Genomic DNA, 8,594 nt, shown 5'->3' on the forward strand with positions numbered 1-8,594 from the left:
CAGAGCCTCAAGTTGAGTTTATATAACTCAGCAATGCTACAAAAATATAAGAACAGCTGCACAGTGCTCAGGAGCTGCCACCTCAAAGAAAACAATTGGCTTCATTTCTGTGAGGCATTGAGAACTATGTGACAGCAAGGCTGTTTTGGCCATGTCTCTTCACAGTTGAGTAATTAGTTCATGGAAATACATGCATACACACACACACACACACACACACATACACACATGTGCACACACACACACATATACATACACTGACACAGTCTAGACAAGGAACACAAAGTTGGGTGGGTTCAAAACTCCTCAAAGTTTGTACTTACACTATGCAGTTTTTGTTTCTTTAGTATATGACATACACATCAATAAAGTGTTTTAGTACAGGAAAATAATATTTCAATTATGAACTAAATCCAATCATATTTATTCTCATTTTGGAAGTTTTTGTGCATGTTTTATGATACCCTTTGTACATACATTTTGTAGAAATCAACATTTCCACTTGCTGTCCATAACTAAGATTCACAGGAAATTTTATCAGTCCCAGAGCATAATTAGTAGAGAAAACTGAAACAGGGCGATGAAGACAGAAATCTGAGGCAATATATTTTAGAATTTCCTAGAAAACAAAAACATATAGTAAAATGTTGAAAGTTACAGACTGTGACAGAATGTTAAAGTTACAAAATAAAACACAATCAACTCATTTTTTTAATGTGCTCATTCTTCCAGTTAAAAGTGCACTGAGTTTTTCATGTGTGTTCATGGGATACTTTTACAGATACAGAAAAACAATGTATTATTAATAATTATAATAGTTGAAGACAAAAAAATAGTATAGACAAGCTAACAGCTGCCAACAGAGACAGAGAGACAGAGACAGAAAGAGAGAGAGGAAGAGAGAGAGAGAGAGAGAGAGAGAGAGAGAGAGAGAGAGAGAGAGAGAGAGAGAGAGAGAGGTTTCCTAGAAAATCATGACAATCCATATGATCAGGTAAACTAGCATTATAAGGAACTACTCCTTGGAGATGGTGAATTTTAAACTGAGTCTTGGAAGATTAGTAGAAGACACTTACATGGAAATCAGGGGGAAGGAGCAATGCAGCTCCTGCAAAGAGAGTGGGAAGCATATTTAGAAACAAGATCCTCCAGAAGGAATGGAAGGCCAAGAGTTCACTAGCTGTTGCTGAAACATATGATTTGTTCAAAGCAGGAACAGCAACTGTAAGAAAAGGAAAGATCAAGAAACCTGCTTTTTCAAACTCAAAGAATGCTTTGAGACAGTGAGACCGAGAAAGGAGAGAGTGGAGACAGAGAGCCCTGCCCTTCAAGCAAAAGTTCCACTTAGGTACATATGCTGTCCATGATATAAGTTTTGGTGGAAGTGTTCTGCAACTAAATCAGAAAATATCCACTGATCTTGAAAAATCACAAAAGGCTCATAGATGAGCAAATAAATCAGAAATAAGAAATAAAAGAAAGAAAGAACAAAAAACAAGGAAACATTGAGTGGCAAACGAGACAGGATTGCTGATTAATCTTATATAAAGTTCTTCCCTCCTGTTCTTTATTTCTTGTGCTCTTACTCTAAGTCACCTGCCAAGTTCTAGTTCTCTCTCAAGCCCTAAGTATTTGCTTACAAAATCATTCTTATTACTTATTTTTACTGAAAAAAAAGTAGAAGAACATCCTTGTTCATTAGAACTCTTTCTCTAGTTAAGGGAACAAATAGGGACACCAAGTACCTTAAAGCATAAGCCAAGTGTTGTCATCGTTGAAGGAAGGGCCTTCAGTCCCAGACAATGAACCTAATAAAAGAACATGGTCCATTGATTGGATGAGACTTGTTTTCAAACCCCTCTGTTGTCATTTCTAGACGAATTCTCTCTTCTACAGGAGGAATCACCTGCCTTGTTGCCTAATAATGAAGATCACCTACAAAGTAAAGAAATGACTCAGCTGAGCATACCATAGACATACACTCAGTAAATGATTGTCATGCTAACAGGGGACAGAAGGATGGAAGGAGATGGAACACTTAATTCTGGGGTTGTTTTAGAACTGAGGTTGGCCATTGCTACAGCTTACACCTCTAAATATACTATTGCCTCCGAGAGTGATAGGTAAGACTGAGCGTACCTAACTGTTTCTCAGCACTTCCTTTCTACTGGCTAATTTAGATCCTAGGGCTGCCACACATTCAAAAGCCTTCTTTGTAAATGCAGCTTCTTCCCCAGTCCTCTGTTTCTTCCTCCTGTGCTTCCATAGGAGTGTGGGAGTTGTAAAGCTATCACACACTCTTCTCTCTGGCCCTCTCTCTTTTCCATTCAAAACATCATCAAAATTTGTTCATCTTGTGTCAAATTTATTTTCTAAATCTATCTCTTTACATGTGTTCATCTTCTCACTCAAACTAATGAAATGTCCCAGCTCTTCTCTTAGATCCAGAATCTCTCTAACCTAGCCACTGATCAATTAGGTTCATTCATTTACCCCACCAAGAGTAATTAGGCAAGATGATGGGGCAGCCCCCAGTGCTAGAAAATAAAGAATTCCTTCGAGCTACTGATGCATTTCTTTATATTATCATATACAGCATTTACAGTGCTAACCATGTAAACCCTCAGTCTGTCTGCACCACACGCAAACTATGACTTGGCATGTTACAGAGCCCTATTCGATCTTGGAAAAGCATTAACAATCTCTAACTCTCTGGACTTCCAGATAATGAACTTTTCTCCAGTCTGTCGGCATTCCATATGCTTCTGCCCCTGCATGGGAGTAGTTTGCACATCTTCTCTTCACTCCATCCATGTTGAGGCAATTATTCAATTTTAATAATGATCTTAATATTTTCCTTGTGGAAAAGAAGTCAATCAACAAACTTGTTTCTAAGAATCTACCTCCTGGCTCGACCTCCAATGCTAATCAACTCTCTGAACTTTATTTTCGGACACTTGGTCTTAAGGCTTTCTGATTAGCAACAGAATGATTCTCTGCATATTCTACAGAAGGTATTCCTTTTAATTATCCTCAGCATTTTCTTGCCCTGTTAATATTCAAGTTAGTGGAACTGCATGAGAACTTGAAAATGTAGGCCTTAAACTGGAGAATTATAAATCAGTGGAGGATTTCTTGTTATTATTCTATATATTTATGTATTCCTGACATGTTTCACAGTACCTATTATTCACTGTTTTGTAGAAGAAAATGATGAATCAGGTACATCTTCTACATTCTAGATACACACAGTTAAAAAGATATTCCACATGGAAGTTCACACACACCACTAGCTTTGGCTGTTTATACACTATTTTTTCTTCTGTAACTGCAAACTGAACATTTGCCATTTTATAAATCAACAACAAATCAAACAGGAAGCCCTTATGTTAAGTCTATATTTGTCTTAATTATAAGTTAAAAACAGAATCTGTGTCAAACCTGCAACAATTTAAAGGTCTCGGTCATATGGCTAGTCAATACTGTTTCTTAACCCATTATCCTAATTCCTTTACATGAGGAAAATTTAGTGAGGAAAATTGAATTATCCTTCCCCAGATACGTAACATATTGCAACATTTAATTCATTTATTCATTCAACAAGCATTCCTTACACGCACACTACATGTTAATGATATTGCAAGTCCCAGAGTACATAGAGTTAAATAAAAATTCTTTGTTCCCACACTATTTCCAAAATAGAAAAAAAAATTAAGAAAAGAAAATTTAGAAATAGCATAAGATAGCAACTCCTATAAAAAGCAATCTATATAGCACACTATGTAGTCAAAAGCTAAGTGTATGAAATTGAGTCGGACAGGCACATCCAGGAGAAAAATATTCCAGCCCAGATAAGGGCAAATGTCCAGTCTACAATTACAGAAGAAACATAAGTGTGAACAGCCAAAGCCAGGTGTCTGTGTGAACATCCACGTGGAACTATATGTGTCTAAACATCAAAGATGTACTGGATTCATCATGTTCCTTCTACAAGGCAATAAGTAGCAAGTATTGTGAAGAATGATAGGAATAGATAAACAATCTAGAAGAACTCAAAATATATATATAACTTATTCTTTAAGGATTGCTTGAACACTGTAGATTATCAAATATACAAAGGTGTTACAAAACAGAGTTCAGGATTAGATTACACTCCTTGTGAGCCAGGGCTTTTATTTCATTTGAGACAATTAATTAATGATGTTATGACAGAAACAGTCCGAAGCATATCAGAGTAGCACACAGAAGATTAGCCGCCTAAATACTTGCATGTTTTTATTTGTGTGTTAATATACACATGCACGTTCGAACATAAACACAGCCATCTGCTGTAAATGTTAAAAGGGTGGAGTGAACTTGCAGAAGAGCTGTCCTCTCTACAGTTCAACCTGGAAACAGCTCTTTAACACCAGGTGTCATCATGAGCCATAATCCCTGTGTTTATAAACTTATGCACTGTTGTTATTGCCCTCCTTTGTTTATAACTGACAAATCCTAAAGAAGCCCACAGAGCAATAGGCAAATGTTTCTCCTCGCCAGATTGATCAGGAGAAACAGAGTTCAGCAGTGAGATGACGTGGATGCCAGAGTCACTTAGGTCTGAGTTAAAGTCTTCAGCTGAGTCAAAATGGGAGTGCACGCTTGCCATTCCAGCACTCAGGGACACAGAGACAGGAAGATCTCTGTGAGTTCAAGGCCAGCCTCAGTCCAGGACATAAAAGCAAACTCTGCAGCTGATCTGAGTTACTCTGGGTAAAGCAAAACTGAGTCCCTCATTCTTCTCACAGGCTCAGCTAACTCTTCACTCAGCTATCAAATTCAACCGGAGCCTTCTCCTTTGAAGTCTAGCTGATTTCAACTAAGAATTCTCAGCATTTCTCCCACCCGTCATTCTCCACACACTCAAAATTGATCCTCAAGTAATAAAATGGTCTATTTTACCCAGAGACTCACTAAAAAATTACTGACATCAGAACTGCCTTTTGTTGTTGTTGTTGTTATTCAGACACCATATTGAATATTTTAACGCCCTGGAAGCAATGTCTTTGCTTGGGATCAGACCCTAAATGTGAGGGCCTCTCACACTCTCCAGCATTGTGACATGAGCCCATCAAGGCTTGCACAGCTAGACAGATTCCTTGATTTTATCACACTCATGTGCATTTTACTCTTCCTGTGATAGTTGAAGCTAACATTTAAAATTAAAACCAGATTTCACTTGCTTGCTAAAAATCATCTCAAGTTTCTTTCACCTCAATCAGGGTGAAAACATGTTCTCCAAATATTATACATCCTGAACCTTAGCAAGCTCTCAAACAGGGTGGCTCTTGGATGACCCCCTCACGCCAGCCTCAGTGGCTTTACTGCTGTCAATGAACCCAACCAAGCACAAACTGAGGGCAGGCCCTTTACATCTACTATGTCCTCATCTGCTCTTCAGATCTCCACAAGGCTCGCTGGTGCTCACTCAGACCACTAGTCTTATCACCTCCCAAAATCTCTTCCTTTACTGCTCCTTTATAACAGCTCCTCCCTCAGCAAGATTGCTACCATTTCCTTGTGCCTAACATCTCACGTGTATGTATCTGTTAGCTGTATGTCTTCACTATGGATAATAATTTTCCTAACTGCAGGATGTGAGTCTCTTGGGGCTGGCATTGTTGGTTTTAACTCACATACAGCATGTGTTTGGCTAAGTATATTGATGAAGCAAATTGTTTGCAGATTGTTCGTTCCTACCCACTCTAGATTCATACTGAGATCTGTTTCTTGGGTTCGCTGTATGTATCATCTTCTTTTCCATCAACACTTACTGCAGATTTGTTTAGTTTCTGCAACTACCACTGAATTCTCTTATGTTTAGATTCAGAGAACTACAAGTGTCTTGTTCATCAGTCTATAACTAAGGTTGACTTGCAAGACCTATTATGTAATAAATTCATAAAAAATATTGTTGCAGCTGGGTGTGGTAGCCCATGCTTTTAATCCCAGCACTCAGGAAGGCAGAGGCAGGTAGCTTGTTGTGAGTTCAAGACCAGCCTGGTCTAAAAAGTGAGTCCAGGGCAGCCAAGACTACACAGAAACAAAAATAAATAAATAAATAAATAAATAAATAAATAAATAAACATTGTTGCATGCTGTGGGGAGAGCTCAGTGATAGACCACCTACCATACAGAAGACCCTGGCCTTAGTTCCCACCCAGTACTGTGTCCATAAACAAACACACAAATATTGTTCAATCCTAAATATTAAGTAAATGGAGCCATGATAATAATAACTGCTATTTTGTTTTATGCAATTAGAAACTTCTTAATTACCACTTGCATAAGGAGAAGAAAAGGCCAATTATGAAGCAAATATAGGTATGAGAAATGAGCCATTTGTCATTGCTATTTTAATTTTAGAAGATGCAAATGGCTTAATTTAGATTTATCATCCACAGGTAGACACTCTGAGATTAAAAAAAAAAAAAAAAAAAAAGATGCCTGCAGTTTATTTCCAGCACGCTGTGCAGTATTTTTCCAGCCAAGGGAAATAAACAGCATTAGCAGTATTGTATTTATTCATTTCTCTTGTCTTCTTATGCCACTGTGCACTCAAAAGAAGCGCTTGCACAGTCTAGGGCAGTAATGCCCAAGACAGGGCTAAATTTAAACACGTTTATAAAGTGCTCTTATCTACATAGACAACAAGAGAGAGACTAAGTTACCTAGTGATTGAAAGCCAGTCGCTAACCCATCAGGGAAGCTGTCAAGAGATGACACCACTATTTTCCCAGGGAGAAATACCCGCTGATCATGATCTCTGCCTCAAGCTATGGCTCATGGCTACCAAAGCAATGCAGTGACTCTGAGCTGTGAGAGTTTGGTTTGGCAGCACTGTGAGTTTCACATCTGGTTAGATTTTCAGGGGTTAATTTTTGTTGTCACATGGAAATTTCTAATAATATAAGTTATTAGAATTCCAGATGCTTGTGTCATTTCTGCCTGCTGCCCAGACAATTCAGATGTTATATTAAAATCTGGGCCAATAATCACGTTATATCAGTATCGTGTGTATTAAAAGCCTTCAGAGGACAAAGCAGAGTATCAGGTATCACTGTGTAGTAATAATAACTCAAAGAACCACTCGGTTACTTCAGATCTAGCACACTCAATTTATAATTACTCTGTTTCCTCTCATGCCTTAATAAAATCATAAAGTTCCCTTCTGACATCAGACATTAGAGAGTTATTGTCATTTTTATTCTTTGTTTATTTGGGATGTTTCATAGACCACACATAGACTGGAGAATGGTTCCTCTTGCCTAATGCTCAATGATAAATCTTATGAGAGTAGTTGAGTGAAATGCTAATCTTTGGTTTGACAACATTTCTTTCATTCTCTTGGCCATTATCATTTTAACTTCCAGGGTTCATTGTCAACTACTTATAAGTTACATAGTAACCAGACATTTAAGTTGGAACCGTGAACATATTTAAGGCATTGTATCATTGCAGAAGATACCTTCCAAAACTGTTCATTATGCTCTATACATCAATAACAGATTTGTGAACCACAGCACACACATCAGCTCCACTAGAATTAATGATTTCTTTACTTCTTTTTCTATCAAATCCACTAAAACTCTCCACTCTTCTTTCACATACCTGTGTAGTTAGTAACTCCAGATGGCATGTCAATGGAGTAGTCATGTGACAAAAATATTTTCCAGTGAGGATTAATTCATGTCAACTTCTGTATGCTTTCATTGTGCTAGTCCAGTAAAAGGTAGAATATTTGCAATATTCAATATCTTATCACTAGTTTGTTTGTTTTCCAGTTGCTATGACAAAATATTCTGACCCAACCCAACTTGGGGAGGAAAGGGTTTGCTTAGTTTGCATCACGGAGAGAAGTGAGGATAGAAACTCAAGGTAGGAACCTGGAGACAGGATCTGAAGCAGCATCCATGGAAGAGTGCTGCTTACTAAATTTCTCCTAATGGCTTGCTCAGCCTGCTTTTCTGTATATCCCAAGACCTCTTGCCCAGGGCTGGTACTGCCCACAGTAGGCTCACCCAACCACATCAATCATTCATCAACCAAAGGCTTCACAGACAACCAAATGCTTACCTACAGGTGAGTCTGTTGGTGGCAATTCTTTAGTTCAAGTTCTTCTTTTCGACACAACCTAACCCCAACATTCTATTACTATATTATGGGGATGTCTTACTGTGGAATATATGTCAATCTGGGAAAGCATATATATGAAACATTTGCTGAGTGTTCAGGGATTTCCTTGTTCATTTCAGTCATCCTAGTGTTCCCCTTTTCATTAGTTCTGAGCAAAGTGCAATATTTCAAATAATCACCCCAGTCCACCACCATCACTTGTTCTTTCATATATTTTAAGGCTCTGGCATACTTAAATGAAGACAAACCCTCCAACATAATGAAAAGACAAAAAAGATGGAACTCAGTAGCGGAGTCTGTGTTTAGCAAATGCAAGGGGCCATAGGTGCTGGGTCCTGCTATAAGAAGAGAAAAGACAAGAACAACGAAAAGAAGTCCTTGGATGATTTAGTGGCAATGATACAGTGACAGACATTAGT

Source organism: Acomys russatus, chromosome 2 (genome assembly GCF_903995435.1).
Source record: "Acomys russatus chromosome 2, mAcoRus1.1, whole genome shotgun sequence".
NCBI classification, from domain to species: Eukaryota; Metazoa; Chordata; class Mammalia; order Rodentia; family Muridae; genus Acomys; species Acomys russatus.